Source organism: Notechis scutatus, chromosome 5 (assembly GCF_049901735.1).
Source record: "Notechis scutatus isolate UNSWTSFEM ecotype Mainland chromosome 5, rNotScu1.2, whole genome shotgun sequence".
In the NCBI taxonomy this organism is placed as follows: domain Eukaryota; kingdom Metazoa; phylum Chordata; class Lepidosauria; order Squamata; family Elapidae; genus Notechis; species Notechis scutatus.
Genome location: NC_142013.1, coordinates 84,736,135 through 84,750,476, shown reverse-complemented (window position 1 = coordinate 84,750,476; position 14,342 = coordinate 84,736,135).

Here is a 14,342-nt window from a genome sequence, read left to right as displayed (position 1 = left end):
TTTTGACTTACGACCACAATTGACCCCCCAAATTTCTGTTGTTAAGCGAGACGGTTTTAAAGTGAATTTTGCCCCATTTTATGACCTTTCTTGCCACAGTTGCTAAGAGAATCACTGCAGTTGTTATGACATGGTTGGTTAAGTGAATCTGGCTTCCCCATTTTCCAATGATGAATATTTAGCCCAGACTGATCTTGCACTGGTGGTTTCTCCTGAATAGAAAGTTTTTTTCTGTTTCAGATAATATTTATTTGAACAGCAAGACCTGTCTGAACTCTGGGATGGCTTTTTTCTTCTTTATGGTCCTGATTAGTTTACACATCCTTTATCTGGTTGGGCCTTCAGTGCTCACCTCACTGTGGCCTCAATGTCAGCTTTATTCTTGAACTTCTGTTCCTAGCATATTTGAAGGAGGCGTTGTTTGCTTGCCAGCAGTAACCTTCGTTGTGCAGCTCCCTACAAATTGCTATCTCCTGCCACTTCTGAAACGCAGCTTGTCCTTCTAACACACTAGAGAGCAAAGCAATCAACAAACTCAGAAGCAATAAATGCTAGGATTGCCTTCCTGAGGAAGCTCAGTAAACTGCTGCAGCATTCTTGGAATTACAATCCGCTTGGGGAAAAAATATGATGAAATCTGTGATGACCAAGAGAAAAAAATTACTATGGTAAAATGTCAACTCATAAAATATATTTCTATGGTCTTTTATACTTGCCAACTGGAAGGGAGGGAGGAGCAGTGCGGCAGTTTACAAACCGAAACTGCATTCCATAAATGTTTTCAAAGATGGTCACTAGGTGACTGAAGTTTCTGCTATGCAAAATTCTAACTGGAGAACATCAGTGGTGGTATTTGACTGGTTCTGCCCGGTTCTGGAGAGCTGGTAGCAGCGATGAGCAGTGGAGACCGAACTGGTTCTCTTCACTGCTCTGTGGTTGGCCCAGCTGCCTGCCCGGGCTCCCATACTCACTTTTATGGCCAGAATTCAAAGCGCAGCTGCTTTGCGTGGCACAGAATAGCACCACGCGGCGGCTGCGGCAGCAACCACCATTGTACAAGCTTGCAGGAAGCAAGTTAGAACGCCTCTGCACCTGCGCAAAGTGCATGTTTGGAGCGCACGCGTGCACACAAAGTGTGTGCATGTGCACAAAGCGCGGCTACCAAGCCACGCCCACCGAACCAGTGGCAACTTTATTTGAATACCACCACTGGAGAGCATGATTGATGACTCTTGGCTATGGATGTGTCCCATTGGAGAATTTGAATTACAATATACCCGGGGGGGAGGGGGAACCAGGGTCAAGGGTGACAATGAATGTCTCAGAGTTGGCTACACCCAGGCAATGCTGGACTTTTGAACTCCCAATAAATCCTTTTGAAGTTTTGGAAGTTTGGCTCGAGACTCATGATTTAAATGGGATTAAGAGCCGGAATCCTGACATAAAAAACAAAACACCATTCCATATAATGAGCACACCATTCAGTGAAAGTTAAAGTCTATCCTTTTCATTTTGGCAGGAGAGAAAAAACATGATTAAGTTTTTAAAGTTGCAACACAAGAGAGTTATGGACCTTGATCCTACTGCTGAGGAATGAATATAGTTAAGGTAATGGAGACAGACAACTTCCACTTGGCTCCCTTATGTCCCAAATTTTCAGTAAGCCTGATGGCGCAGGATGGGTCTACCATAGCTGGACTACAAAAATCTGGGTGACTACAGGTAGTCCTCCACTTACAACCATAATTGAGCCCAAAGTTTGTGTTGCTAAGTGAGAAATTCGTTAAGTGAGTTTTGCTCCGTTCTACAACTTTTCTTACTATATTTGTTAAGTGAATCACTGAAGTTGTTAAATAAGTAACACAGTTGTTAAGTGATTCTGATTGACTTTGCTTGTTCAGAAGGTCGCAAAAAAGAATCCCATGATTCTGGGAAACTGCAACCATCATAAATGTGAGTCAGTTTTCAAGCATCCAAATTTAAATCATGTGACCACTGGGATGCGGCAATGGTCATATGAAAAGTTAATTTTTCAGTGCCATTGTAACTTCAAACAGTCACTAAATGATTTTTTGTAAATTGAGGACTACCTGTACTAGATATGTTAAAATTTTATGTTGGAGGGAAGGCGGGAGGAAGCAAGTGAGGGATGGAGTGGGGAAAGAACCACATCCTCCTCCTGTGATGCCTTTTCTGAATGAGTTCTTGCATCAAGCAAAGCCCTCAGCGGTCCGGGTCGTATCCTTGGAGATCATAATCAGCCATTCTTTCTTCCTTCTTACCTCCTCATGAACAGATGAGGAGAAAGGATAAGCATATTGTATCTAGGCTGGAAAAATAGGGGTGACCTTCAGATGGACACAAAAATCACAAGCAACTCTGTTGCTGCTTGTCCAGAGTTTTGCAGTTTAAGGAAGGAAGAGTGTCAGGAATTTGAATGATGTTGACAGGCAGTTCAGTAGAATTAAATGGCAGGTGAAAGAATTTCAGAATTAAACCTTCGACATACTGTACAAATAGAAAGACCTAAATCCTAAGATTCCATAGGCTGATTTAATTACAATTGGAATTGCTTGGTCTCTATATCTGAGACTTGTTCTTAAATCTTCTGTTAAATTCATGTGTGTCTGTGTTGTTAGTGATAAATGTGTTGCTAAACTGAGTCCTCAGTGTGTCTGTGTTGTTAGTGACAATATGCTCTGTTACTCATTTTTAAAACCAATAATATAGCCCTTCAGCCTGAAACAGCACTCATCCTTCAACTTTTTCCTGAAGTCTCTGAAAATAATCCCAACCAACTTTGTGTATGTCATCCAAAGCTTCCTCCCTGGACAAAACCTGACTAAATAAATATAACTATCAGAAGGACTTGTGGAAGATAAGGAAGTTTAAACAGGGAAATTAGAACTAAACATAGAGAAACTGTCTAGCCCATTCTTTCCTCCGCTTTAAAATGATTAAGGTCAGCACAAAATGTCCAACACATCTAGAATCCAACATTATTTCAAAGTTTGGCACTACCTAAAGTTGAAGTATATGTTATGATTCCCCCTTGTTTTTCTGAAATAAATCAGGGAAAAGCAGCACAATCCCACTGATTGGCTAAGCAGCTGGGTAAATGTTATTCTGAGCACATTATACCTCTTCAACTTCTCTTGGCCTCCTGCATCACATGGATCAATAAGGGAACAAGGTCACCATATTCCAATTTCCTTACCATAAAACAGACTCTGAAGAGCTCTGCTTGTTCTCTCTTCCCTCCAGCCCACACGACCTGGTTTCATGCTCTGCCAGTGAAGAATTTAAAGGATTACAACAGATTAAAGGCTGATAGAAAAGTGGAGGGGAGAGAAGAATTATTTTATTTTGTAATAATCGCTTCCCATAATTTCACCATGGCACACCACTGATTTTTAAGTAATATTTAATAACTGTCAAAATCATCTTGCCAGGTTACCGTTGGCTTCTTGTCAATTCTCTTTATCACTCTGGAGTTTGACTTGTGCCGTAAGAACTGCTCTAAAATGTGCTGGGTATGATTCAGCAAGTGTCAAAGATAGCTCGAGGTCTACATGGAACAGTGTTTCAACTAGTGATAAGTGATGAGATCTGGCTGGCATTTTTCACATTACCCATACTAGTACTACCAATACTGGCTGTTGCTAGTTTTTCAGAGCAGTGCAGAAGTTGCAATGTAAGAACTGCATCCAGGGTACCTTATGGTAAGCGCAAACCTACAGTCAGTCACTGTAGAAGGCCCTGCTTTGTATGACTGCATTGTGATGTCACTATGGACAGAACTCACAGAGTAACATAATTGAATATTCTCAGATTCTATGAAAGCACATCTTGTTCCTTGCTTGCCAGCAAAAACCAGGATAAATTGGTCTTGATGGTTTGTTTCTTACCAGCAATGCCACTTTCTGTTTGAGACAAACTGGCTGCAACTTTCTACTAGACTATTCTTTTATCAGTAAGGAGTAATTAAATTGTTTATTTGCCACCTTCTGCTTATTTGTGTTTTTTTTAATTTTGCAGAAGGCATCAAGTTATTTCACTGACTGCCCTGTTACCTAGATCAGAACAAATGATTACTCAAATCTTACTGTTATTTTCAATAGCTGTGGCTACCCACACATAAAGGCATTAGCCAGAATGGACATGTTTGTCATTTTACTGTATCCCTATAAAAATCACGCAGAGGATGTTATGCTGAGAAATACTGGCCTACAGTCATTTAGTGACTTTCCATAGCTCAACCGGGAATTAATTTCTTTGCTAGGTGCCTTCTGATACCTGCCATGGTTTTGGAACAAAATCAGTATTGGTGGGGAAAAGTAAGACCCCTCATTTTGTTCCCTCTGGTCTGCAATTTATTTTATGGTTTTGAGCTGTCTAGAGTTACTGCAAGTTGGGTGGCATACAAATTTAACAAATTATTATTATTAAATTATAATCCAAGACCAGCACATGCTTGAATTGGACCACATTTTGCCTTTGTTCAGATGTCTTTCGGTTCTTCCATAATGTATGTTCAAACATAACCAGGATTTTGAGATGAATCTTTGGTATTTACGTATTCTTTGATCTTACTTTCTGAGACTTAATCCAGATGAGATAGAATTCTGGATGTCACTTTGGATGTCAATGTGAATTTAACCTGGATCCCCAAATTTTCAGCAAAGATCAGGAGTGTATGTACACAGCTTAATGGTAAGCGTGATGCTGCCTGTTTCTGCAAATGTCTAAAGCAGGAAATGTGGCAGAATTCAAATGCTTTTATGACCTAAGAAGCCCTTTGTGTCTTGAGACCAAAGCAGCTGAAAGTTTTGCCTTACACACCTGCTTTCTCTTCTCGTATAAATTCTCAAGCTTTGGAACTCCTACTAAGGGAGGTCAAGTCAATGCCTCCTCCATTAATCTTCTGCTAGCAGGCAAAACTGTTTTATTCAGGCTGGCCTTTGATGTAGAAGCTGTTTTTTGTTCAGTGGGATGGATGCTGTCTCTTTTATTAATGAGTTTTTTTCACAGTATTATTACCTGGGCTTTTAATTTATTTTATATTATTAGTGAGTCTAACCAGCAGAGCATAGTTGGTGGAAAGGCAGGGACAATCAATTCGTTAATGTTTAAATGTATCTAGTTATTTTAAAGCTCAAATGTACCTATCAGGATCATTGTAAATTATAATACATTTATAATTATAAATTAAAAGGATTTAGACTAATGGACTATTAAACTAATTTAGACAAATAGAGTCAATTTAATGCATTTTTCTTCTAATACAAAAATACAAGTGTTTTTTTTAAAAAGGCAAATAATCAGTGTACATTAATCAATATTACAAATATTACACCCATGTTTCAGTGTCCGGCCAATCATTTCCACACTTATTTGTAATTTCAAGTTTCTTTGTTTTGCATAGTTCATCTTTATTTCCATTTCTTTCAGTGTTGGCATAGATAACTGTCTCTGTAAAGGCTTAATTTTGTGAGTAATAGTTGTCATCCCTAGGGATTTTTAAATTTGTTCTTCTTTTCTTTTTGTTTCATCCACAATAATGTATATTTTCTCTTGCCTTTTCTTTTTAAATTCACTATTGTGTTGAACAAAATATATCCTTAGCATAGCTTTACTTGTATCCTAAAACTTCCTTCCTTCGTGCCTTTGTTAAGAATATTCTCAAAAAAATCCTTTAATTTCTTTTTACAATTTCCCACTACCATTTTGTTTTGTAGCAATGCATCACTCAATCAAAACCTAACATAATCGTGTTTCTTTTTAAAAGACGCTGAATTGTGATCTGGAAAGTTTGGTGGTGTCTCCACTTTATAAGAATGTATAGCGAAATGTTAAAAATCCAAACTGTATCTATTCCTGAAAAAGATCCACTTCTAGCAGAGCTGTCTTCAGTTCACTGGGTTTTCACCAGATATTTATAATGCCAGACTTTCTGAAACCTAAACTTGCATTTGAAATTCGTACCAAATACATGACCCCATAATTATTGTTCTAATATTTGACTGGTATGAAAGTGTTTGAAGTGACACAAAAGGAATAATCTATAGTGAATCTCATAGAGACCTGTAAGCTCTGGTAGGTTTGAGATCTTCCTTTGAAGATGCATTGCTCTGATCTTTAAAAGAAACTTTGCAAAAGGGAAAGTCAGTCTGTGAAAAACCTCTGTTAAATCTTCTTTTCTATATCAATATCCAGCAGCGTCTTCCATTCTTTCTGCAAGAATTCTGTCACAATCTCCCTCCCCCACCACTATCTCTTTTTGTATGGTGTTTCCCTGAGTGATTCCATTTCCTAACAGGATATTCAAGTGAAAGAAAGAGAAATAAGCATTCACAATGTACTTTATATTGTTGTTTGTAAGCAGCTGGACTAAACTCTTACAAAAAGTAAACTAAATCTTAAAGCATTAATAGTGATTTCTCTCTTTTTTCTGCATTCCAACCCAATGCAATGGTTGTAGAAGGTATATAATGGTTGTAGAAGGTTTCTTCCGTCAACCCCAAAAACTTTAACCTTAGACTGTCTACTATTGACCTCACCCCTTTCCTAAGAGGTCTGTAGGGGGTGTGCATAAGCGCACCAACGTGCCTACCGTCCCTGTCCTATTGTTTCTTTTGTTTTTCTTATATGTACCCATTTCATGTATTCATAACTATGTATATACTTATACCTATTATCTTGTAAGCGATTGACAAATTAAATCAAATCAAATCAAAGGTCTCAGATTCTCTGCCTACCAGCAGGATAACTGATAGAACAGAAAAGGATCAAATCTGGGAATGACTCCACCTCCATCATCCAAACAGGATCCACAAAGCTCTCAGCATATGAAATTTATTTATTCTAATGACTTAATACAAACATCAATTTGCCTTGGTTGGCAATTTGATCAAAGTATCAGTTTTAAGGCACTCATTGAATTCCCAAGGGACCATCTATCTCCCTTTGAAGCCATCTAGGCATACACTTTGGCAGGAAAAGCACACTAATACAGCCAGTTCACGGAGAGAAGGCATTCTCCTCAAATCACTCCCCAAACTCTTTGTGTGCTTCTCTGGCAATTGTGTTTAGCCCACACATTTTCCACTTTCAGAAAAAGAATAAAGATCTTCCCCTTCCATTAGGCCCAGTTATATTAATACTACCAGTCTGTTTCCATTTTGTTTTCAGCTTTTCACATTATATTTCAGAGTGCTACAAATGCCCAGTGGGTAGAAGCCAGGCTCTAAATCAAATAATAAATAAAACTAAATGAAACATATTTTAAGACTGGTGCAAGTTGGCAGCAATCACTACATCTTGTGGTATGAATGATTCAAACACTTCTGCTGAACCGGGAAATGGAGCAATCAGGAAATATTTTCATTGTCTTCAGTGATATGAGGAGTGGTACATAATTCTATCATCCAGACAGAGAACAAGGCCAATGTTTCAGTTGAAACCTAATTGAGACTGGTGGCAAACGCCTGCTGAGCTTGTAATGGAAACCTAAATTAATTGACCCTGGAGAATGCTACTCTCCATCTTTGGTCTGATTAGATCTCAGCTTCATTCACTGCTATCAATACTGGAAAGCAATCAGTATAGTTTAGCCATTTGGGTTTATTGTGAAAGAAGTTGCATGTTTTACTGCCAAACAAAAAAAAAAAAATAGTGACAGAACAACCATTATGGTTTATGATCTAATGTTATCTTTTTGCAACAGCAGCAATGTGTAGAAGGATCTAACAAAGCTACATTATCTGAATAGCATAAGGTACAAATACTGGTCTTTTATCTCTAAGTTGGATATTCCAGAAATATGCTCTTTCTTTTCTATTCTTAGATGACTGGGACAAAAATCTTATATCATAAAATAGATTCTGATTAATTAGGACCAGAATAAATTAAAATAAAATGAAAAGACTACGGTACAATGAAAATCTGAAAATGAAATGAAGCCTCAAGCAGCATTAAAAGAAAACTGCCTCTATTTTCAGTTTAAAATAGCAGTGGAAAACTAATTTGAAGCTCATAATTGAAGAGACTCCATGCTAAAGACAAAGGAAGAGACAAAGGAGATATAACCTACTGCCAACACATGATCACTGAGGCTGATTTAGTTGTTCTCTGTTGTATAGAACAATTAGACCTTAAAATTGTTTTAAAATCAGAACATGTTGATATTGGAGAGTGAAGTCATACTAGACTAGCCCTTACACTTTCCCTTGCCAGAAATGACTTCCCTGGGAAATCCTTAAAACAGACTTCATTGGTATCCTCATGTCTGTTTAAAGCAGTATTTCTCAACCATGACAGTATTCAGATGTGTGACTTCAACAACCTGAATTTTCCAGCCAGTCCAGGGTTAGCTCTTGACCTAACCAACATTTGTGCCTGGAAGAACTGTGGCTTTCAGCTGGAATCCCATATCTGATTCGTAGCTCTCAGTAGCATAGCTGCCTACCTAAATATAGAATGTCAAAGTTGTTTTTATGAAGAATCTTCCCACATTTTCAGTCACTTTCATCTCCACCTCTGCAATCCTTTTCTATGATATGCTATAAAGCTGGAATTCAACTTCTGACAAGTTGCTCCTCTCAGTATTTCTATTATTTCCACTTTCAGAATGGCTTACATGAATAATTTTTAAATATCTGAAAAAATATATGACAATCAAGCAGAGTTAAGAATTCAGAATCAATGTCAAAAATAGAATTCCATGTCAAAGTCGTTGTCTTGGGAAAACTATTCAAAGTACAGGAAACCTTCAGTTTAATTATTTCTGGATTTACAGACTGGATACATGTTCTTTTGGACATTACCCCCAAAATAATGAATAAAATATTATATCTAAGTAGTCTAGATGATTCACATAAATTACCTGATATCCATCAATTTGTGTGATTTGTGCAATGAGGTCATTACTGAAATTGATGCAAATTGATGCAAATGACATACATTTAGAGTTAATAGATATTTGGTTTTAAATAAGTTTTTCCCCTATAAATGCATCATTAAATTGAGGGTTTACTAGATCTGATATGGAATAATGAGTGAGAGCTTGTAAAGAAAGCTACCCAACTTTCAATATTGAAATAATATTTGTAATAAAAATAACATATTTCTCTGAAAATATATCTGCATTTTTGCCTTGTTTTTCATGATTCCCTCACAGAATGGAGTTGTTCCAAAATTAAAGATCCATTGAGCACAAAGAATCAGTACCACCAATTAGGTTGCTGCATAGAAGATTTGTTCAAGTTTATACCCAAGAATCTGGTCAATTAAAGTTCAGCACAAAATTAGCATCAGATAAGAACAGAATTTAGGAAGAGCTGGACCTAGAATGCTTGTGGAAATGCAATGACTCTAAACTGATGACGAGTTTAACTCCACCCCACCCCCCAGCTCTGTCTGCTCTTCTCCTACATTGAATGACATAGAATCGTTTTTTTAAAAGTTGATGCTTAGAATCTTGATGGGGTGAAACCCTCAATCCTATAACAAACTTAAGTGGTTTACCAATTTTTAAATCTCTTGAATCAAGAATTTGAAACAAATTACTTAAACATGAACACTTTTGTTTTTGTTTATATGGCCCTTTTAATGATTTAATTCACCTTAGAAATACTCAGACAAATGAAAGAATCCTATGATGCCCGCAAAAAAAATTATTTTATCATGGAAAAAATTGTAGTCTATAATTCAATTTAAGTTTGTATCACAAATTTGTTAGCTTCTAATGTGCCATAATATTTTCTTTTGTTTTGACTGAAAGAGTACTGTAGCTACTGTTCTGGAATGAAAGAGCCAATATATAAACAAAGCAAAAATAGAATATCAGTAAGACAGCTATAGAATATTATGTGCATTTTTATTTGCATTAATGCTTTTATTTAATTTGAAAAGAAAGATTAAGATGAAGCAATAAACCCTTAGCTGATGGATAGAAGCAGAAATGGAGAAAATATGTTATTACGTATAATCAAGGAAGATACATTACAAGAGGCAATTAGGTAGAGAGCATTTGAGTAGAAAGTATGATACAATTCAGTACATCAACACATACTGTAAGAGAGTCTCAAAGTCAATGAGGCTTTTACCAGATCTGACTAACTGTTTTCAGTGCCATCTGGAGCACGCTTCAATGTGCTTGATTTCAGAGGCCAAGAACCAGAATTTAAAGTTACTTCTATTGAAGTAAACAGGATCTAAATTTTGACCATGTCTAAAGATCTGAGCAATCAGGTTAGTCAAAAGAATATCTCATTACATGACTTACATGTCCTGTTCTAAAGCAACCAAATATGGAATTTAATGTACAATTAAAGAAAGCCTTTTCTTGCTGGAACCTTATAGATTCAGACTTTGGGCCTATCACATTTCTGGCTTTCTTTATATTGCCAGTGAGATAATCAAACAGCTGCAGAGAAATTTGACATTCAGGAAAAAATCTAAATTGTACTCCTAGATAGGTTATATGTGTATACTTATTTCATACTCTATTCCCAAATCTTGTACAATTTCTCAATAAAATACCATTCATATACTCTCCTTAAATATTGGCAGTTCCATTAAAATATGTTCTTCATCCCACTCCACATCATCATCTGCCATTATTTTTACATCTGTGCTTTCCGCTCAAACTAGTCTATCATGTCTAATTATCATGTCATTTCCTTCGAACTTCCTGGTCTTCAGCCATGAACTCAAATGTGTTGCCTGTAAAAAAGGATATAGTTACATAATAGTGGTAGCTACCATTCTTCAATCTAATACATCTAGTCCTAATATTATTGGGAGGTCTGAACCCCATTTTGTACCATTTGGAGAGTGAAATGCTAAGTGATGGTGATTTTTGGAGCATGCACATTGCCACTCATTGCTTTAGCCAATGGAGTATGCTATCCCATTGCATCTGGGTACAAGAACAAGAATAGTTACAATACAATTCTGTGCCAACTCAGAGAGCTCAAACTGCCCAAGGAGCTGCTGATACAGTTCCATAGAGGAATCATTGAGTCTATCATCTGCACCTCTATAACTGTCTGGTTTGGTTCTGCAACCCAACAGGACAGACACAGACTTCAGAGAGTAATTAGGACTGCAGAAAAAACAATTACTACCAACCTCCCTTCAATTGAGGACCTGTATACTGCATGAGTCAAAAAGAGGGCTATGAAAATACAGTATTTACAGACCCCTCACATCCTGGGATATAATCTGTTTCAACTCCTACCCTCAAAACGATGCTATAGAGCACTGCACAATGAACAACTAGACACAAGGACAGTTTTTCCCCAAATGCCATCACTCTGGTAAACAAATAATTCCTTCAACAGTGTCCAACTATTTACAAAGTCTGCACTACTATTACTATTAATCTTTTCATCACTCTTTATCGCCCATCCCCTCCCACTTATGACTATAAATTTGTTGCTTGTATACTTATGATTTATATTGACTGTTTCCTAGTATGATTTGATTGTTTATTGTACCTTATGACTATTATTAAGTGTTGTACCTTATGATTCTTGACTCGACAAATGTATCTTTTCTTTTATGTACACTGAGAGCATTTGCACCCAGACAAATTCCTTGTGTGACCAATCACATTTGGACAATAAATAATTCTACTACATGTAGTCCTCAATTTACAACAGTTAAACATTTAAAGACCATTCAAAGTTACAACAGCACTGAAAAAAATTAACTTATGACCATTTTTCACAGTTACAACCTTTGTAGTGTTCCCATGATCATGTGATTGAAATTCAGGTGCCTAGCAACTGGTTCATACTTGCAACCATTGCTTTGTCCTGGTGTCATATCATCACATTTTGCAATCTTTTGACAAGCAATGGGGAAGCCAGATTCACTTAACAACCAGGTAACTAAATTATCAACTGCAGTGATTCACTTAACAAGATTGTAAAATGGGGCATAATTCACCTAACAAATGTCTCACTTAACAACAGAAAGTTTGTTAAGTGAATCACTGCAGTTGATAAGTTAGTTACCTGGTTGTTAAGTGAATCTGGCTCCCCATTATTTCCCAGGGACCTATTTCATCCTGTTCCTGCTCTGCTTCAGAAAGACATTCAAAACCAAGCCTTCTGAACAGGCCACAAGGCAGGGTGTTTTGTCTACCTGCTGAATGAGAGATGATCAGGAATGGCTAACACTAGTTTATATATCTTTTCCCACTTACCACTGAAATGTTGTGCCCTTGGAATTCTGATTCTTTGTTTTTACTGAATCTTTTAATATAAGCATATGTTAAACATAGCAAAACTAGTTTTTCTGACCTCATGGCCATATCATTGATATATAAATAAATACATGGATTCAAAAGGCAACACTGTTGAATTATAAAATGTACTAGGAAATACAGGTAGTCCTCAATTTACAACTACAATATTCTAAAGCTGGTGTCCTAAAACTCAGCAATTTTAAGATGTATACATGTCACTCCCAGAATTCCCAGCCAGCTTGGATTTCTAGGAGTTGAAGTCCACAGATCTCAGAGTAGCTGAGATTGAAAAATGCTGTTTTAGAGGGCAAGTGTAACAACACTGCAACATTATTAATATAACACTGAGACATTTATTGTACCATTAAGCAGTGTTAATGTCCTTTATAAACCTTACTTCTTTTTTCACAACTTCCTCACAATAAGCCCATAAAACAAACAACATTTGGAATAGTTACACTGTGGAGTTCTTAGTGCTCTCTGTGCCTGCTTGTTTGCTTAAAAACATTTCTTTACCCAACTAGCTAACATCATCAGTGCTAGTGAAGACCAGGGAAATAAATAGAAACAATGCCCTAATCAAGGAAGGGCAAGCTACTATCTATAAACAGGGAGCAAGCCACACACTCAATCACACTGATAATGCATCTGCAATCAAACAACCAAGCTGAGAGAGCACCAAGGACTCTACAGTTCAATCCTGAGCCATACATATTCTCTTTTATTGGAATAGTTATATTCCCAATATCCGGGTATCACAATATGCAGGCAGTAAACTCTAGAGAATCTCCATCCCTTCAATTCACAACAGCAAGTTTTGTCTAGATTCAGATGACTGTACTGAAAAATCCTGACATAAAATTAGAAGCCCATCATTTCCTTCCTCTTCCTCTCAGTCTACAGAAGCAAACTGTGCGGCTGTAATGAAAATGTACTTGTCATTTTAAAAACAAAATATTCCTGCAAAATTAGAGACAAAGCTGAGGACCATTCAAATCACCACCACCACCGCCATCTTTTTAATATCATCCAACCAATCTTTTTGCTGGAGAATGGCAAAAGGTGTGTGTGTGTGTGTGTGTGCATGTGTGTGTGTACGTATATATATATATATATATATATATATATATATATATATATATATATATATATATGGTGTTCCGCTTATATATATATCATTGTAGTTCTTTTATATATATCAGCAAGAATCTCATCTGCCATCATCAGGCTTCTGTATTGTGTCCGTCTGTGGGTCAGACTTTTACAGTGGTTTCAGATTTAAATTTGGGGCAGCCTATTGCTGTGCCAGAATGGTTTTTTCTTCATCCTGATTGGTTGGGAGTCTTGGTCTGTGTTTATTGGTCTCGGAGTTTGCTGTGTTCTGCTTGATGGGTGTTTCTGATATCTTCTGTCTGTTTTTTTTGGCTCTTTTTGTATCTTGATTGGCTGGCAGCATTGTGTTACTTTAATGGAGGTCTTTAGTGCAGCTTGGCTTGGGTAAATGGACGGCTATCATTAGTTAGGAAGCTGGGTTTCATCTGGGTGCCTGGTTGGGGTGTGTTTGAGCTGGAGGTATCAGGGGGATCTGTTTGTGCCCAGGTGTTTGCCTGGCTTGTGGTGTGGAGATTTTTTTGTTTGTGAGTGCAGGCTTCCAAATGATTGACAGCCTGGTGGAATCATCTCTTCTGTTCATGCTTTCTGGTCTTTTTCAATCTCTATGGCTTCTCTGATGACTCTGTGGCTAGGGTTTTCCATAGTGGCCAGGGTTTTGGTGCCATTGAAGTTGATGCTATGACCTGTAGCCAAAGAGCCAAAAAACAGACAGAAGATATCAGAAACACCCATCAAGCAGAACACAGCAAACTCCGAGACCAATAAACACAGACCAAGACTCCCAACCAATCAGGATGAAGAAAAAACCATTCTGGCACAGCAATAGGCTGCCCCAAATTTAAATCTGAAACCACTGTAAAAGTCTGACCCACAGACGGACACAATACAGAAGCCTGATGATGGCAGATGAGATTCTGCTGAAACGTTGCTACAACTTTAAAAGAACTACAATGACGTGGGAAAATACCGAACC